The sequence below is a fragment of the Trachypithecus francoisi genome, unplaced genomic scaffold, assembly GCF_009764315.1.
Source record: "Trachypithecus francoisi isolate TF-2019V2 unplaced genomic scaffold, Tfra_2.0 Lachesis_group7, whole genome shotgun sequence".
NCBI classification, from domain to species: domain Eukaryota; kingdom Metazoa; phylum Chordata; class Mammalia; order Primates; family Cercopithecidae; genus Trachypithecus; species Trachypithecus francoisi.
Genome location: NW_022681472.1, coordinates 81,124,683 through 81,144,955, shown reverse-complemented (window position 1 = coordinate 81,144,955; position 20,273 = coordinate 81,124,683). Strand labels below are relative to the sequence as shown.

At 39.1% G+C, this 20,273-nt stretch overlaps 1 long non-coding RNA gene across 2 annotated transcripts in view; it reads left to right on the top strand.

Annotated features, from left to right (window-relative positions):
• The first annotated feature begins 12,757 nt into the window (after positions 1 to 12,757).
• Positions 12,758 to 20,273, top strand: part of LOC117079375 — a 28,452-nt gene continuing 20,936 nt past the window's right edge. For both annotated transcript variants that reach the window (XR_004435401.1, XR_004435400.1), the window contains exon 1: positions 12,758 to 12,863. This is a non-coding gene — a long non-coding RNA (uncharacterized LOC117079375). The remainder of the gene's footprint in view (positions 12,864 to 20,273) is intronic.

Genomic DNA, 20,273 nt, shown 5'->3' with positions numbered 1-20,273 from the left:
TACTCCTTCAAATCATAAATCTGTAATGCCAGTTATCCCATATACCAACAAGTCAACAAAAGTTTGAGATTAAGGTATCAGATATACTTTGGGGTCATTGAGTGGTGAGAAAAATATTTAGTTATTACTTCGAACCAGTTTTATGAGATTATTGTTTATCATGATAAAAATTACAATAAACCCTTTCTCATAGATTGGGCTTATGGTTGACCCAAATATAAAATTGTGTGCTAAATCAGCCAAGAAACACTGAAAGAGAAAGAGAGAGAGAGAGAGAGAGAGAGAGAGAGAGAGAGAGAGAGAGAGAGAGAGAGAGAGAGAGAGGAAGACAGATATTAAAGACAGGAGTAAAATTTATGCATCTATTAGAAAAAGTAGAAAAGTTAGGAAAATTCCTAGAGAGGCAAGTCATTATGCCCTCTTGAGATCAAAAGCACGGGTGTGGCATTCAACTCTGGAAATAAAGGTCAAGGAACGCATAGTCTGTACCAGTCAAGTAGCTGGAGAAAAAATAGTATTATAATTTCCACAGCTGTTCCAGCTGAAGGAGCGGTTTTCTCTCTAAAACTGCCTTCACTCCATTTTGTTGAAGCTACACTGGGCTTTGTCTCTGCAGGTTCAAGAGAAGGCCTTTCCGTCTGTGTTTATTTGCTGTCTCCTCCTCTGCAGTCCACATGGCATTTTTCTTTACTTACCAGAGTCCTAAAGACCTGAAACAGCAGCTAGCTGATTAAAAATTAATAAGAGGCTCAGAGGGAAAGTACCAAGAGGCAGTTGGCTCTGTGATGGGCAATTTTTTGAGGTTCTTTAAATACCCAATTATTTTCAGGACATCTGTGGAACAAAGACCACAGGACATGGGAAATAGGTTTTCAAGCCAGAGGGAATATATTTTTAAGCACAAATCTTTTAACTTGGAGAAAAGAATTATGTTTACTGTACTACTGTTCATTACATCCCCCTCCCCCACACCTTACCATCTCCATGCACTCCACTTATTTTTTTCTCTTTTGTAGTTTCAGGTGACTCACCCAGCAGGAGTGAGAATAGTTTATCTTCAGTATAAATTTCATTATTCTACAGTGGCTCTTCATTTGCCCAGGAGATAACAATTCTATGTAGAAAAAAAGTCAGTGAATTAAAATCAGTCCTGGGAATACTTGATGATATATTACATCCCAACTCATCTAGGAAGAAAATAGAAACCTGATATGTCAAGGAATTAGAAAGCACATGTTTATATTATAAAGTTTCCTTTGGTGAAAAACACTTTCTTAAAGAGACTAATGAATGCACTAAGCCATAAAATGGCCTCTAAATACAATAAAAATGGAATTTATAGGAAATTCTTCCTCTACTACTTTTATTCTGCCATTTCCTAAAACCTACATTGTGGTTAGTAAAATATTTATGTGTTGCACTCCAGAAACCTATTATTTATGATGCCCAAACAGGAAGGATTGCATCGGATGACCACATTTTCCTTTAGCTACGGGAAGGAACAAATTGCAGTTGAATTACTAACATGGAGACAAATCAGACAGGGTGCAAATGATTTGTTTAGCCAGAGACTAGCTTGTCAGGAGGCTGTGCTGTAATATAATGCACAGGAAAATCTGTGTATCGTTACCTTCCAACAGGTTATCAAAAATCAGCAGGCTGAGGGAGTTTTCAACAAAGGTAGGAAAGATAAAACAAAGAAAGGATATTTTGTAACATAGTGTTAATGAAATGCTGCTTTGTTAGCATTGCATAAAAATAAATGTAAATTTTGATACCTAGCAGACTCAGTTGGACTGTGACTTTTTATGTGTGTGTTATTTTTCAATCAAATCTAAAGTTCCTTTTCACCACAGTTAACTTTAAAAAGCAGAAAGCTTCAGAGATCTGAATTATATTTTAAAAATTGTTTAGTAGGTCTTACTGTAAATCATTTAGCTGTCTGAAACTAGATCTTTGCAATCTATTCTCCTGCTGAGAAAAAAAAAAATGGCCATGTGTATATTCCCACATGCTACAATTGTAAATTGGATGGTGAAATTACTTCCAAAAGCAAACTAAGAGAAATTACAAAACAATATCCCACTTAACATTTATTGACCATTTATCAAAAGCTCTGGTAAAAAAATTCACTTGAATCTCTGGTTGGCTATGATTTATATAATGTATACTTTTTGTTTCTCTTTTTTTTTTTAACTGAAAGCACACTCTATTCATTTATTTGTTTAGCTTCTTTTGTTTATTTTATTTCTTATACATTTATTTTCTCTCTCTAAAACAGATTTGAGAAGGTTCACCACAATATATCTCTCCTCATGGGATAACACAAACCAAATTTATTAGTTTAAAAGAGATTACCAAAAGGTGATAATATATCAGTCAATTGCTCAAAAATGGCAGTAGTTCCCTGTTGCCTACTGAATAAAGTCTAAATGCTTTCAGCATAGCGTATAAGGCCCTCCATAGTTTGTCCCCAAGCAGAACAACAGGACACGCAGTGATTCTTGGAACTCAGACTGCTGATTCCACCACTATGGTCCATGAGTTAGGTTTGCAATGTACTTAGTTTCCCTTTCTGCATTTAGCATCTACAGCATAAAGAGTTTCTGCAAGGAGTATTCTGCAGTCGGCACAGGTTTACTCTCAGAGATTTTACCACCTCTTATTCCTTAAGCATACATGTCCCATGGATGTCTTCTCTGACAGATCACACTACTGTCTTATCAAATAATTCTTCCAAACACATGCAGTATTTTTCTCCCAACTTACTACATTTTCAATGTAGTTTTAGTGTGGTAGATTGGCATCCAAGGCAGTTGTCCAGTTCTATTCCTCCTTTCTCTGTTTCTGATTGTGACATCAGCTCCAAAGCGTCAGCTTCTGTCGCTCTTAGGATTGATCCTTCTTGGCCATATTTGTGTCTTTACGGGTTAGCAAAGAGTCCTGAATTTCTTTGGAGTTCCAAGCTTCTAGCATACTTTTTGGCATGCAACAAAAGTTTTTGGAATCTACGGTTAATTCTGCCTCACTCTTGGATTCTCAAACTGTCTTCTTCAAGTTCGCAGACACTGCTGTCTCCTCTTTCAGCGTCTGCCCTTTCCGATAAGCTAGAGTCAGACTAGGAACTCCAACAAGGAATAGAGGCAACTGTGCCGGGGCCAGGTTAGACTCAGCATAGCACTGCTCCTGAATTGGAATCTGGCTTTCACGTTGAGAACTTTGATACTGACATTTTGAGAAGAGCATGTCTAAGGGATGTCATTGACTCCTTAGAGGTTGGAGCATCTATATTCATTCTATTGCACCAAAAAAAGTATGTTACAACAAACTTGCTCAAATAAAAGTGCCCTGATTTAGGCCAGTATTTAGTATCATGATGTAAAAGAGTTTTTCTAAGCCCAATCTGGAATAGGAGGAATAAAGAAATGCATGCGCATTAGTCCCCTCTTATCTACAGGGTATGTGGTCCAAGACCTGCAGTGGATACCTGAAGCTGTGGGTGGTACTGAACCCTATATATACTATATTTTTTCCTATACATACATAGGAATTTTAATTTATACAGAAGGCACAGTAACATTAAGTAATAATAAAATACAATTATAACAATATACTTTAACAAAAGCTATGTGAATGTGCTCACTCACTCTGCTGTCTGTCTCTCTCAAAATATGTTACTGTACTGTATTCGCCTATTTTCAGATCCCAGTTGACCACAGGTAACTGAAACCATGAAAAGCAAAACTGTGAATTATGGAGGACTACTGTATATATATGCATATGTGTGCATGTGTGTGTGCACGTGTGTGTATATGTTGGGGAAGTTGTAGGCAATGAGTAATTATCTTAGTAGTCCTCCAGGGTATGTGTGTGTGCATTCTGTGAATTCAGAATTTGGCTCTCACCAGTTCCTCACATCAGATGCCCCCAGTTGCAAACTTAGGTGTGAAACATATTAGAGACAAATAAAAAATGCTTTGAGGATTATCTGTTATTTCTGTTTATTACACACCTGTGACTGCCCATTTGTGTGGCATAAGTTATGTCATGCTAGTTTTATTCAAGAGCAGACTGGGAAATAAAAGTTGTTTCATCATTTTCAGGAAAAACTTTTAATCATAATCTAAACTAGCTCAGATAGTATTGAGTCAAGTTATTCATGGGAAATGGTTTCCATTTTGGGTCTGAGCTGAGATCACAGGTAAACTCTGGTTTACCTGTGATTTAGAATATTAGATTTAAAGGAGAACTCTTAAATTTGGTTGGCTCTTAATTATTTCAGACATTCATTTTCTCTGTAAAGTTTCCACCAAGCTCACAAAGAAGTACAGGAAAGGATCATTTCTGAGAATGAATGTGCATCACCTTGGCAGTCTCAAATGGACAGGAGTAAAACTGGAGTCTAAGAAAGGTCACTTTGGCCCAAGACAAAGAAAGTACAGGGAGCAAACCCAAGTTGAGGCAAGTGATCCATGGCACTAATGTAGGACTCTCCAAAAGAGGAGGAAGTCTGAGAGTCAGGAATGACTAGGAATAGAGACTAGGAATGTGGGCATGAAGGTAGCCTAGTGGGAGTGATGAATCAACTTTGCATCTCTCTATATTGATACACATCAATTGATACCTGGCATAGAAAGACCACAATAAAGTAAGTAGTTGCCTAGAAAGTACTAATAGTTCTCAGCTCAATAGGGAGACTATATTCTAGAGGGTGACTGGTGCAAAGGGATAATTGCTTGCCAGTAAACTCAAGAACAAAACTGGCACAAGTGATGAACCAAGAATGTGGTCTTTTGTCCTGAATGTGAAAAAAATAATTGAGCACAGAATGTGAAAGCTGGAGGAGATCGCGGGTAATGTGCCTGAGGTCGCAAAAGGGAAAATAGCCTGCCCAAGATCACAGATCGCAGAGCCGTAACACAATTCTGATTAGAACTCTGATTTACTGACTGCAGCTCCCCTGTTCTCACCAGGGTTATAGCACAGCTACTCTTACAGAAGACATAAGAAGACCTGAAGATGAAAAATTTCTGATCACAGAAGAAAGATATACAACAGGTTGTTCTTGTTGCTGTCAATTTCAGAGTGAGGTGATGTGAGAAAGACTGGACTGGTATAGAGAGATTTAAAAAAACACACACACACACACACACACAAAGTGTTTTTTTCTACTTTCTGCTCTCACTCAATCCATTACTTCTAACACCAGATACTTGGGGGGGGTTTGGGTATATGTATGTGTGTTAGGATTAAAGACTTGTAACTCCTGTTAGTGATATGACACCAAAAAAGCACAGGCAACAAAAGTAAGACTATATAAATTGGACTACATTGAAATTTAAAACTTCTGTGCATCCAAGAGTGCAATCAACAGAATGAAAAGACAACTTACAAACTGAGAAAAATATTTGTAAATTATATATCTGATAAGGGGTTAACAGTGTATGTAAAGAACTCCTACAACTCACCACCACAACTACTGCCAATAACAAAATAATTTGATTTAAAAATGGGCAAATAACTTTAATAGATATTTCTCCAAAAAATAGACAAACAACCAATGAGCATATTAAATGTTCAACATCACTAATCATTAGGGAAATTAAAATCAAAACCAAATATCACTTCACACCCATCAGGATGTCTACCATAAAATTTTTAAAAAGAAAATAGCGTGTTGTTGTGTATGTGGAGAAACCAGAGCCCTTTTGTCCTGTTGGTGGGAAAGTAAAATGGTACAGCTACAAAAATAGTGTGGTGGTTCCTCAAACAATTAAAAATAGAATTACCATCTAATCCAGCAATTCCACTTCTGTATATATATCCCAAAGAATTGAAAGTAGAATCTCAAGGAGAGATGTGTATACCCATGTTCGCAGCAGCATTATTCACAATAGCCAAAAGGTGGAAGTAGCCCAAGCATCCAGTGATGAATGAAAGCATAGACAAAGGGTGGTATACACATACAGTGGAATAATATTCGGCCTTTAAAAGGAAGGAAATTCTGATACATGCTGCAACATGGATAAACCTAAAGGCTACTATACTAAGTGAGAAAAGCCAGTCACCAAAGGACAACTATTGCATGATTTTACTGAGACAAAGTAACGAATGTAGTCAAACTCACAGAAACAGAAAGCATAGTGGTTGTCATGGGCAAGAGGGAGGAGGAAGGGGATTTATTTCTGAATGGGTAGAGTCAGATTGGGAACCGAGTGGGAGGAGAGAAGCAGCTGGGAGGGAAGTAGATACTGAGTGCATCTCATGTGTGCTTCTGTGCCAGGTACATCCGCTTTCTTTTTTTTCTCCATTTAAATTTTAAATTTTTCTTTAAATCTTGGATTTTGACTCTTCTGTTCTATTGTTTTTTTAATAATTTGCCTTCTTCGAGGACATGAAGCAGATTGGCCAGGTATATCCAGTGTACGATCTTTTTAGATATTCACAACAGTCCTGTGCAGTTGCTGTATGAACACTGTTTCCCATACTCAAAAACTGAGGCTCGAATATGTTAAGACAGTTCCAAAAATCATCACATTAAAAATAGCAGGACAAAGATTTAAACCCAGGCCAATTTGTCTTTTTTGTCTATAGTTTCCAAAAAAATCATGTTCCCTGCTACTTCACAGCTTTATTACAGAAATCGTGTCTTAAACACATAAGGAAAATCAAGGAAGTGGGTGGAGGTTGGGATTTCAAATAGGGCAGTCATGATAGACCTAATTGAGAAAGAAACTGGTAGGCAGAAGAATGGCCCACCAAAGATGTCCACAACGTGTAAATATGTTGTATTACATGACAAAGGAGAATCAAGGTTGCAGATGTAATTAAGGATGCTAATCATTTGACCTTGAACAGGGAGAGCGTCAAGGATTATCCAGGTGAACACAATGTAATCATAAGGGCTCTGAAAAAATGGAAACAGTGAGCAATAGAAGAAAAGTCAATTTCAGAGTGAGGTGATGTGAGAAAGACTGGACTGGTATAGAGAGATTAAAAAAAAAAAACACACACAAAGTGTTTTTTTCTACTTTCTGCTCTCACTCAATCCATTACTTCTAACACCAGATACTTGGGGAGTTTTCCACACCTACCAAACAATTCTCCAGCAGATTCACCACAGGATACCAGCTGGTGTTGTAAAAATACAACAACAACAAAAAATAGCTGGGCGTGTTGTCATGCAGCTGTAATCCCAACTACCCAGGAGGCAGAGGCAGGAGAATCACTTGAACCCAGGAGGCAGAGGTTGCAGTGAGCCGAGATCTCACCACTGCACTCTAGCCTGGGCGACAGAGTGAGGCTTCATCTCAAAAACAAGAGAAATACTTGATGTGTTTCCCTTTTATTAAAAAAAAAAAAAAAAAACAGGAAAGAAAAATTGGTGACATTTTGATCAATCGGGAAAAAAAATTGGTGAGCAGTCACCATACTGTGTAAACACATACAGCTTCTTCCATGTGAGTACATTACTAAGTGTCCATCAATGCTAATAAATTTAAGAGTAACCGTGATGATAAAAGAAGACTTGTATGAGGACACCTATATTTTACCAGTTTCCTGTATGTAAACAGTTCATCAAAACATCCAGCAATGTTTCTAATATGTTGAAAATATCTTCAGGCTTCTTGTATGTATCAACTGGTTACTTCAATGAAGGAGTCAATACTAGAATAAATTGTCTTTCCCTGAAGAATTTACTTAAATTCCCATATTATTTTATTTCTCTCCCTTCCCATATCTTTCTCTATCTCTCTGCCTCTCTTTCATTTATTTATACAAACTCAGAGAACATTTATCCTTATTTAAGGCAGCATCCTGGGTGAGGGGCAGGGTGCATGGTTATTCACTTGCTATACCCAACTAAGAAAGAACAATATTGCCTGAAGTTATAGGTAATTGATTTTTTAAGAGTTGACTCATGATACCAGAAGGATGCTTTAATCCAGTACTTTATGAAAGCAACCAAAGAATTATGGAAAATGTCTGAAGCCATACACACTTATTCACCCATATTGAGTGTTTACTATGTGCCCCACATAGCCAATCGTTAAAACCATGGCAATATAAAAAGATGATAATATGTCTTTCCTGCCTTCATGAGGTTCACAGTTGGTTTGTGCAGTTAGTTAAGTTGGAACATGAACTTAGGATTTCTGAGGATGCATTCAAGGCTATTCAGAACCAAAATAATTTCATCAAAGTATTTGTTTTAGAGAACTTTTGAGGAAACCACCAGAGCATTTGAAGATCATTGTTTAACTATCTAAATACCAGGGCCTCATAAGCATCTAGAATAATTCTTCTTGACCAGAATACACAGGTGGCATGTTTGGTAAATAAAATACCTCATATAGCTCATGTAACCCAATTACTTTGCAACTAGTGCTATGCAAAGTCCCATAAAAATGAATAGTTCAACAGCTAAAACCAGTTGAAATATTCAGCATAGTATATTTCAAAACAAAAAGCAATGGAAGCAGAAGTTTCAAAGGGTGCGGCTGTAGCGCCAGAAAACTCCCTTAAAAAAATTTCCTTTCCAATGCTTTTACACTGTTGGTGGGAGTGCAAGTTAGCTCAACCATTGTGGAAGACAGTGTGGCAATTCCTCAAGGATCTAGAATGAAAAATACCATTTGATCCAGCAATCCCATTGCTGGGTGTATACACAAAGGATTATAAATCATGCTGCTATAAAGACACATGCACACGTATGTTTATTGCAGCACTATTCACAATAGCAAAGACTTGGAACCAACCCAAATGTCCATCAGTGATAGACTGGATAAAGAAAATGTGGCACATATACACCATGGAATACTATGCAGCCATAAAAAAGGATGAGTTTATGTCCTTTGCAGGGGCATGGATGACACTGGAAACCATCATTCTCAGCAAACTAACGCAAGGAAAGAAAACCAAACACCGCATGTTCTCGCTCATAAGTGGGAGTTGAACAAAGAGAACACGTGGACACAGGGAGGGGAACATCACACACCGGGGTCTGTTGGGGTCTGGGAGGCCAGAGGAGGGAAAGCATTAGGAGAAATACCTAATGTAGATGATGGGTTGATGGGTGCAGCAAACCACCATGGCACATGTATACCTATGTAACAAACATGCACGTTCTGCCCATGTACCCCAGAACTGACAGTATAATAACAACAACAACACTCCTTTCCCCACATAAATCTCCTTCCATTTCTCTTGGACTCTCCACAGTCCAAGAGAAACAGAATAAATCTCTCCTGTTTTCCCCATTATCTGCACCCTTCAAAAACTTTCTTTCTTCCCAGCCTACAACAACCTTCATCTCTCCTCCTAACATTTCTGTCTCTGGCTCAGGTCTTTTGTTTTGTCTTATCCTTTGCCTTTTGTCCTAATTTTTACATAACTAAAAGAGGGCCCAGAACTGACCTAGCAAGCAATCTGCTTCCCTCTATTGGGAGAAGTGGGAGAGAGAAAATGGTGAATGCTTATAACCTATTGTTCCTTTTATCCCCTTCACTCCTGGATGTTTTGAAAAATGTAGTTAATGTTGCATGCAATATCTTTAGAAAGGTGCTAAAAGGCCCACTCTGCTTTTTTACCCACGTGAGAAACTGCTGTTCTGAGTCACCAAGGCAGTCACTGTTAGGCCTGGATGTACAGTAGATTCATCAGAAGTTTACTTTCTTGGTAGCAGCTGAAACGTCTACAGAAAATAGGAGTTTATGGATCTCATGGTATGTTTCCCTAATGTGCTAGGAGGGCAACTAGAGTGGATGGAGGGTAAGAGTTGGAGATTAAAGTTTTACAGTGGTCTGGACTGAACATAGATTGTTTTACTAATAATATTACATAGATGGTTGCTAACCAGTGGGAAAGGAAGATTCAACAAGGAAAGGAAGATTCAACAAAGTACAGTTAATAGTAACTGTGGGAATAACACATCTCTTGCATTTATACCTCACTAAATTAAAGCTGTCACATCATCACGTAAAGCATTTAAAGCACTTTTTCAGTACCACACCATTTTTATTTCTGTTTATGTGTGTTTGTGTGTATGTGTGTGTGTGTATATATATATCTGCATAGATGTGTATACACATATATATGGTATGATAAAACCTTTCCTATTTCCCCGCATAAAAGGAAAAGTACTTTATTTTTTTCCATTTGTATGTTGAGTAAAAAATACTGTAAATATATACATTATCAGGGAATTTGGCATCTTTACAATGCTAACTCTTTCCAACCAGAAATAAAGTACTACTCTTCTTGTATGCAAGTCTTCTTTATATCTCAATTAAACTTCATGTTTTTCCAACTACCTTCTGCACATTTGAAGATTAATTTAACAATTTATCAAATATTTACTGCACATTTACCATGGTTACCACTGCGGCACTGTTTTAGATAGTGGGGATACAGCAGTGAAGAAAACAAATGTGTTTCTTGAACTGACGAAGCTTAAATTCTAATAAAAGAGGAAACAGAATGAAAGAAAAACAAAGGGAAGATTTTTTTATGGTCATGGCTAGGAATTTTTTATATCTTTATATTTGAAAAATCTGTACTACATTTTGTATTATTTTCTTAAGAGGGTTTTAGAAGTGAAATGCCTAATTATAAAGGTATGAACATGTATGAAGTTCAATTGCTTTCCAAAAAACTTTAGATTTATTTATATCTCTTAGAGAAGTAAACAATTCTGACTAGATGGCATTGTTTCATCTGGTTCTTAAGGAAACAACAGGATTATCAGAGCAGAAGATGGGCAAAGACCTACGAGAATGGAAGAGTGAGTCACAAAGCACATTGTTGGTATTACTGAAGGTGAGGGGATATGGTTAGAGATAGAGCTTTGATGATGGTATATCATCTAGTTTCCAAAACCCTGAGATGTTTGTGCTCTGTCCTTCACATGCCACACCACTGAAAAGTATAATAATGTGCCCTGTGGTTCTCATACCTAGAAGAGTTTCAGGAATATTTTCTCATTGCCTTGGTCACTGGAGGACAAGCCTGTGACCACAGTGACTTAACTTCTGGCAATCTTGAAGGGACTTTTATAGACATTTTAGACATTTTTAAAATGGAAGAAAGATCTTCTTAAAACACCAAGCAGAGGTGTAACATTTCACCATGTGCTTAGTGATTATTAAGATGTTTTCATGCTGTCATCAGCATTGAAGACCCTGGAGATAAAATAATGTTAATGGATGTTCTTATTCAGATCTGAATTCTGCCCAGACCACTGACTTATCCTCCAACAGCAGCTAAATTGCTCCCTTGAAAATCGGTAAAATATTTCCATTCTTACACTTATGAAAGTACCCCTAATATTTATTGTATCCTGATATATTTACTGGTACTACAGTAAATATTTGACAAATAGTCATAACTCTTTCAGAAATATTGAGATTAACTAGAGTTGGCTGCCACAACAGAGATTCATGACTTACTCCATATTGCAGTTCAGGTTTCCTGGGAAATAGATTCTGAGGCATTGATTTCTATGCAGGAAATTTACTGGGTGGTGATGTTAGGGCAAACACCTGTAGAGAAGTGAAAGCAGGAGAATTGGGCCCAGGGGCAAGATGAAAAAGATGTAGTCAGAACAAAAGCCTCAGGTGACTTCACGGCACTCTGGAGCTGGATGGCCTTACAGAGAGGCCTCACGTGACACAAGGAGAATTGACCTATCATTGGACATGGGCTGTGCCTAGAAAGGGGATTGATCTTGGAAAAGCTGCTTCTCTTCAGCTGATGGAAGAGCTCAGAGGGAGGCTCTGATGAGAGCTATCTGTGGTCAACACTCCTAGCAGTTGGGGCAACAGGTACTTTGGTTCTGAAAGGAGAGATCTGGGTGACATACAACAGCAGCTACTGTATCTCTTAAAAAAGAGACGGTCATAGGTTTTCACTGTTTTACCCTTCCTTGTGTTTTGCTCCTATCTTTGCAGTTCAGGTTGCCTGTTTTTCCTTCTGCACCCTCTACTCCCACAACTAAACCTGAACCAATGGAATATAAGTTGTAGCTACATATTTCATTACATCAGAGCACTGCGAATGCTCGCTGCAAATTGGTTACGACCCAGTGCTTTTTCAGTCTCACCTTCTGGCACCCAACCTTATTATTCTGGGTGTTCTGATGCCAACTTTTTTCTCCAGATTTTATAAATACTCTCTGCAGTCCAAAATAATGTAGTGCAGTAAAAAGGTACAATAACCAAGTCAGGGTTTAAATCCCATCTCTGTTACTTATTAGCTCTGTAATATTGGCAGCTCATTCAACCACTCTGAACCTTGGTTTTCTCACCTATAAAGTTTAATTATAATTGTAATCGTTGGCATAAGGATTTTGTGGGATAACATATCTATGGCCCAGATGCAATCTATCTGACCCTTGAAAAATAACACACAGACTCAGGCATCATAGCTATTTTCTTACTAACACACTAGATCTTCCACCAAATACGACTGCCAAGGTTTACCAGACTAAAGGCTAATGTTTTGGCTATTCTGAGCTAAAATGACTATAGTAATTATAAGCAATAATAGCAGTGATTATGAATGATTTTGATGAAAAAACCAAGTTTAAAATTGAGTACTTAAAAAGGTCATTCATGGGAGTAATGTTAGATGGAGGCTGAGGAGGCGAGCAGCTCTGAGAAGGTCTGCAAAAGTGTGAGGCCGATATGAATGACCAATAAACCTCAATAATGAAATGATAGAAAATATGATAACCCTGTCAATTTCACTTCACACAGGCTCTTTTGTCAAGTTGGAAGCAGTAAAATAACACAGAAGGCTACTTCCTGAGGCAAAATAGGTTGATTCAGATGCAGAAAGCAAAACAGATCGTCATGAGACATTGGGTAAGCAGAGAAAAGCAGAGAAATAGATGCAAATTTCCTTTATTTTGTATGAAAGATACATAAAAAGGGAATTTCTAGAGGAGCATTTCCTGGAAACCACTGCTGGCATCTCTAAGAGATGTGTGTCCACTATGAACTTCAGGGGTAGAAGTGTGTGTGTGTGTGTGTGTGTGTGTGTGTGAAAGAGAGAGAAAGAGGGAGAGAGAGATTGAGAGAGTTTTTCTTGGTATATAGTTTGGTGGTATTGGTGATGAAAAATGTGTAAGTACCTGTCAAGCTTATTCACACACACATACACACACACACACACCTCATGAGTCACACAGGAAAGGGTGCAGAGACAGGAGACCAACATCTGTGAGAATTGCCCTAGAAAACCCCACTCGATTTCCAAGCTTTGACCCACTTATTTCTTCTCTGTGTCTAAATCCAAACCTTTCTTGTAGTTTGTCTGCTTTGACCTTGGTTATTTGTGCCTCTTCCTGCCTTACTTAACACTTTATCTCCTGCTCATGACCTATCTCCCCAACAATTATCTCAGCAAATTTGATCTAACCTATAGCACCTGACCTCTGGCTGACTTCAGGACCCTCATGAATGTTCCTTATCCTTAGCCCAAGTTAATGCACCATCCATCTTCTATGGTGCTCATTCAAGACAGCCAGACACACTCACTACACAGTGAAGGCAAATCTGGGACATCCAATACTATTCGTGGCAATTACCCATACCTTTAATATATATTTTTATCATCCATCCTAGAACTAATTCCTTAAAACATATATTTCTTACCTACCTAACTATGCACAACCGGTGCCTACTAGGAAAGAGACAATTTATAGAGAGTTTAATGAAGTTGTGACCAGGGTTGATGAAAACCAACAAAGGTACAGAAACCTGAAGCTAGAAATAGGAGCCCTTATCACTCATAGGTGTGAACAGCCAAAGAGAGGGACCTGCACTGGGAACCCTGAAAAGGTGTCTGTTACAAGAAAAACTTGGGACTATAACACCCCTTACTTCCAAACTGGAGAAGTGCCCAGGGACGAAGGAATGACAGACAAGTTCAGCTTCATGAGCAGATGTGTCTATTAAGACTTACGGATAGGACACTCCTGGATGATGGCAGGATAGCTATAGAGATCCACACCACCTTCTGTCTCTAAACTATTTGTAAGCTAATTTTCTGGCTGTCTGCTTACTGTGTTTGAGCAAAAGACTATTTTTCTTGGTGGGTTCTCAAATACTCTCCAGGATGTTTGGGTTCTCAGGGACACCCACTCCTTGGCCTAGTACTATGGCCTTGGCTTATCACCCAGCCTTCAGGGTTCAGGCAGCAGACATACACTCTTAAATAACCTGGTAAGGGACCCACCACACTAAAATTCATGTGATTCCCCAGCTCTTACTCTTTTTTTGTGAGTCTTGTTCAATGAACCCTGAGCAAAATACGAGGTGAAGAACTATATGGGCCTATAATGTATAGCCATGTATACAGGCTACATCTACATTGTATACAACAGCGTAAAATGCAGGAGCTAATTAAAATTATATTGTCTATTCGTGACACATAACTCCAATGAGTAGGTAAGGTGTGTAACCAATTTGAGAATGAGTCAAAAAAACCTAATTGGGCTATATCACAGATCTGAGTTGACAAAGGATTTAAAGCATCTGTGTCATTATTCCCTTTATCAGGCACAGAGACACAACAGGTAGCATCTGCAAGGACACTTGTTATTGGATCTCTATTGAGTTGTCAATTGAGCCTCCAGTTGGATGCAATCCCCAGTGAGCCTGGACTGAGCTGTCAGTGCTTCTGAACCAGTCACTCCACTTCTGTCAGGAGAAAGGCAGAATATTCCAAGGCATAACATTAGGATTTGATAGGGGGACGTATTCATATGCTCAGCAATCAGACTGGTTGCTGACTGCCGTTGTAGTTGCAGCCCAGTCCAGAAAGACATTACCAGCTGCCATGGGTAGGAGAAACAACAGCCTATGCGCATAAACACAAGTGTTTAGTAAGGACTCTCGTGGGTGTATCTAGTTTTAGTAACATTGCTATCATTGTATTTTTTTCCATGGGCTCTATTAGGGAGGCCATCACAGGCTTCAGGCCTGGTGCTACTGTACCAGACATGGCTTTCCTTCCCAGGAAGAGGCACAACAACCAATTGCTAAGTTTTTGCCCTTGTCCAAGCTGTCTGCATTATGATCACTCCAGCAGGTGTCGGTGCTGCCATGTTTTGATGTTACAAGGCTTTTGGACCTCTATGCAGGATCACAGCTAGGACCACCTCCCCTCCAGCAGTCTCCTTGGAACCCTCTGATGCCATAAAACTGATCCAGTATAGAGTCACTTTCCAGCTTAACTATGGGTCCATGCAGTCATCACCACTTGACAGATCCATTGGTGCTCTCAGGAGCACAGTCTGACCACCTGCTCCAGAGGCACGGTTCAGTGTCTCAGAGGTAACCCTGAGAGTTTGCAGAGCCTGTTTTGCAGGCCTTGCCAACCATTTGTAGAGAGTGATTCCATGTGTAATAATGGGTAGCTTATTTAAAGTGTGTATGGCTTCAGGGAGGGTCTTAGTTCAGGACCTTAAAGAGCTGTCCTAGGACATATTAAAATCCCACATAATTGGGTGTTTAGGAGGCCATTTTTTTTTAATGAGGCCTGCCCTGTTGTGTTTTATGGTAAGTGAACCTCTAGTCTATGTTTTGTTCTGATGTTCAGTGTTGGATACCTTTGCTAGGCCCATCAGTGTACCAGGTTCTAGTGGATATCAGCAGGATCCGCTTATATATGGTGGTTGGCCTCATAGGTGGCTCCACTGCCATGTTGGCTGCCTCCATGTGTTCAAAGTAGACAGGTCTGAGATCCTCCTATAGTTTCTGACTTAAAGGACTATTGAACAGGACACCCCTTTGTTTCAGAAAGGAGTGCTATTTCTGCAGGGTGTGTGATCATGCCACCCCAGAGGTGAGCTTAGCTAGGAGGCTTTCTGTTCACCCTTTTATGGGGTAAGCAGCTTTTACTGTGATGGCCTCCACTGATGCAATGCCTCATACATGGCCAGTAACTGTTGCTGTAGGACTATATTGTAGGACTGTATTGTAGGATTATATTGTCCTCTTTCATAATTAACACCAAAACCCTTCAGGTATCATTTTTTTGGTTGCTTTTGCCATAAACCCCAATTTATTTTGTGACATCACCAGTGCCTTTTAATATAAAACAGTGCAGTGACAATGGGGTCTCTAGTGCTTGAGCTTGTTTTATCAACATTTTTGTTTTGTCAAATGCCTCTTGCTCTCTATGTTGAGTCCCATTTTTATTGTTTTCTTGTTAGTGTGCATAACAAATGCAGAATTTGTGCCAAATGAAGAATGAATATCCTCCAGTAGCCCAGTAAACCTGTGAAAACCTGGAGTTAGTTTACTGTTTGGGGAACAGACTGTTGTGCTATCTTGTTAATAAGAGCTCTGGGTATTTTTCACTTCTTACCCAATCAGGTAATTCCTGAAAATTGGATGGTTATGCTGGGCTCTTATATCTTTTTGAGGTTGACTTTCTATCATCTGTCCTTTAGGCCATCGAAGATGGTTTGTAGAGCAGTCTCCAGATCTCTAAGAGACTCTGAGGGTAGCATGTTATCATTAATACAGTGAAACAGAGAAATCAAGGAGGGCAAAGACAGTCTAAACAGGTCTGGTGCAATCACACTGTGTCAAATGGTGCAGCTGTGCCGGTACCCTTGTGGTAGCACCTGGAGAGTCCACTGTTGGCCCTCCTAAGTGAAGGCAAACTAGCTTTGTGAATCTTCTGCTAAAAGAATACTAGGAAAGGGATTAGCCAAGTCAATCACAGCATGGACATTGCCTAGCTTAAGGACCACTTACTCCAACCATTGAGCAATATTAGGTACAGCTGCATGTACGGGAGGCCCACATTGTTTAGCTCATAGTAGTCTACCATCATTCTCCAAGTGCTATCTGGCTCCTTCACAGGTCCCTAAAGGGCTATTGGAGGGGCTTAGGGACAGCCTGTTTGTACCTTATGTAACTTTTGGGTTGTCTGGGCGATTTCAGAGTATCCCCTTGGAAGGTGGTATCACTTCAAGCTTATTGCTGGTATGGGCTGGGGCAAGTGTACAGGCACCCATATGGCTCATCCCCCTTTTTGTTTTTTGATTACTTTTGGACCCAGTCTGTATTTTATCAGGCTTACTGAGGTCCATCAATGCTTTGCCCATATCATATATTTTATTTTCTATTAGTGTGCCCAGAAGTGTGACCAATATCCTATATTATAAGATACTTCACTTTTCCACAGTAAAAAGTAGAAGGGAGCACATTCTAAGCAGAGCTAAAAATTTAGCTCACTGTAGCACAGTTTCATTCTCTGAATAAATAAAGCAAAAAACACAGAAAAAAAAAAAATAATAACCCTTTTTAAATTGGAAATGACCCAGACATTCAATGAGTACCTAAAAGAATTTTGGCCGGGCGCGGTGGCTCAAGCCTGTAATCCCAGCACTTTGGGAGGCCGAGACGGGCGGATCACGAGGTCAGGAGATCGAGACCATCCTGGCTAACACGGTGAAACCCCGTCTCTACTAAAAATACAAAAACTAGCCGGGCGAGGTGGCAGGCGCCTGTAGTCCCAGCTACTTGGGAGGCTGAGGCAGGAGAATGGTGTAAACCCGGGAGGCGGAGCTTGCAGTGAGCTGAGATCCGGCCACTGCACTCCAGTCCGGGCGACAAAGCGAGACTCAGCCTCAAAAAAAAAAAAAAAAAAGAATTTTAAGATTTTAAATCACACAAAATGTTTATTTATAAACATTTATTTACATTTATTTAATTAATTTATTTTTTAGCAGTTTATCTAGATTACTCTTGATAACCAAGACAAATTATTAAGTATTTTTTATTAATTATTTTTAAAGACTGTTAATATTAGATGTTCATCTAAGCAAGAACCTTAAACACATGGACATGTGTTTTGCCAGTAACTCAGACAATTTAGCTATTTTTTTTAAACCAACAGTATCAAATTAGTCTGCTTATTAAAAAATCACACAAACATAGATCATTCTGGCTCGGGCTGGGTTTATACTCTTACCAACTTTATGTCAAACTCTGACACCTTAAAATATCAAGCACCTTAAAATATCTAGCGAATAGAAAACTTACCTAATGAGTAAACCCAGATAAAAATGTATCTGACACTTTTGAAGACATTTTTCTTTTTATCTTACCAATAATTTTAAAGCCAGCTTATTTATTAATAATTACTAAATTCATGTGTACCTAAAAAGCATTTAGACTTATTTTATTTATAAGTACTAATTTCCTTATAAGCCAATTTGGTAGCATGCTGGACACTATATATAACATAGTACATGTACATGTACATATACATGAACACATTTAAACATGTATGAGCACACACAAAGATCCAATAGCTTTATTTCAGAACTTTATCCATGAGACAGCATCAAAACTCATTATTTTACAAAAGACAGCTGGATGCAAATTATATTTGACAAAATTGGAACCTGTTATGGCTAAACTTTTCCCTAATAGGCAATCCAATGAAGGTTGTGGACCAAAATTTTGGATAAACAGTTTCTATAACAGTTTTATTTTTAAAAAACCTCTTTTACGCTCTTTTCAGTTTCAAATGAGCTTTTACTGTTTACATTTTAGCTACAACTGGTTGAACTTACAAGAAAAACAAAATCTCCAAGTATCTTTCAATTGGTGAGTTTTATCTCAACATTGGTAGCTTAGTAACAGCAGATTCAAAGCAGGTAGAAGAGGAAAGAGCAATAGAGACCTTTACAAGACTCTACTTAATGCTATCGTTGCAAGTTAACCATTTGAGCTCTGCAATTCTTTGCTGTAATTCGTCTATCAGTTTTTTTGTTTTTGTTTGTTTGTTTTTGTTTTTTGTTTTTGTTTTTGTTTTGACAGAATCTTGCTCTGTCTCCAGGCTGGAGTTCCGTGGTGCAATCTTGGCTCACTGCAAACTCCGCCTCCTGATTTCAAGGGATTCTCCTGCCTCAGCCTCCTGAGTAGTTGGGACGACAGACACACGCTGTATTCTTAGTAGAGATGGGGTTTCACCATGCTGTTCAGGCTGGTGTTAAACTCCTGACCTCAAGTGATCTGCCTGCCTCCGCCTCCCAAAGTGCTGGGATTACAGGCGTGAGCCACCTAGCCTGGCCCCCATCAGTTTTTAAATTTGCACAAGAATGGGCCATAATATATAACCAGCTGGAGTTCTAGAAGGCCTGGCATACCTTTGAACTTTGGCAGGAGTTTCTACCCTTTCTCCCTTTCCTGCTCTAACAATTTTTCGGAGCCAGCTTTATTGCAACAACTGCATATTTGCTATCCTTCCTGTACTTTAATATCTTAGCTTCTTGCAATATGTGCTCAATCCCTGCCAAAGTCTTCTGAGCATCCTTGTACTCATGTGGTGGCCCACAGAGGTTGAGCGGTCAGGCAACTCCACCCTTGGTGCATGTTGCAAACCACCCCGGATTTCCCCTGCACATACCCCTTCCTGACTCATCGTCTGGTTTCTTGTATCCTATTCATGACACCAATTGTTACAAGAAAAACTTGGGACTGTAATGTCCCCCACCCCCAAACTGGGAAGGTGCTGAGAGACCAAAGAATGACTTGGACAAGTCCAGCTTGACAAGTAGATGAGTTTATTAAAACTTACATACAGGGTGTTTCTGGACTACAGCAAGACAGCTCTAGAGATCTGCACTACTTCTGTCTCTAAACTGTTTTTAAATTACTTTTCTTGCTCTTTGTCTACTGTGTTTGAGCAATGAGACTCGTTTTCTTGGTAGGTTCTTAGACACTCTACAAATGTTTGAATTCTCAGGGACAGCTGCTCCTCCACTGGGCACCAGGGCCTTGGCTCAGCACCCAGCCTTCAGGGTTTAGGCAGCAGACATACACCCCTTAAGTAACCTAGTGGGTGATATATCACACGATTAGCCTCAAGTAGAGAGTTTCTACCAACCCACAGTGTGTTGGTAGAAAAAGTCAACAGAAAAACATCCCAACCTCATTTTCTCTCCCTTTTATCTCCTGCCTGTACTTCCCATTAGCCAAACCTGAGTGTGAACCATAGGGCAAGAGGTGATGCCATCAATAAACAAAACAGCTTATGTAAATGGGGAGAGTGAATATGAGGGCAGAAAGGAGGTTAAACAAAAGATTTCCAACACACCTACCATGTGTCAGGTCTGTGATAAGTACTAAAAATAGAAATATGATGTGAGTCAATTCCTATCTTCAAGAGCTTATGGCCTAGTGGGAGACTATTGTATAGCCATGTGGCAAATATATTGAGAGACATAAGAAGGGTTTACCACAGAC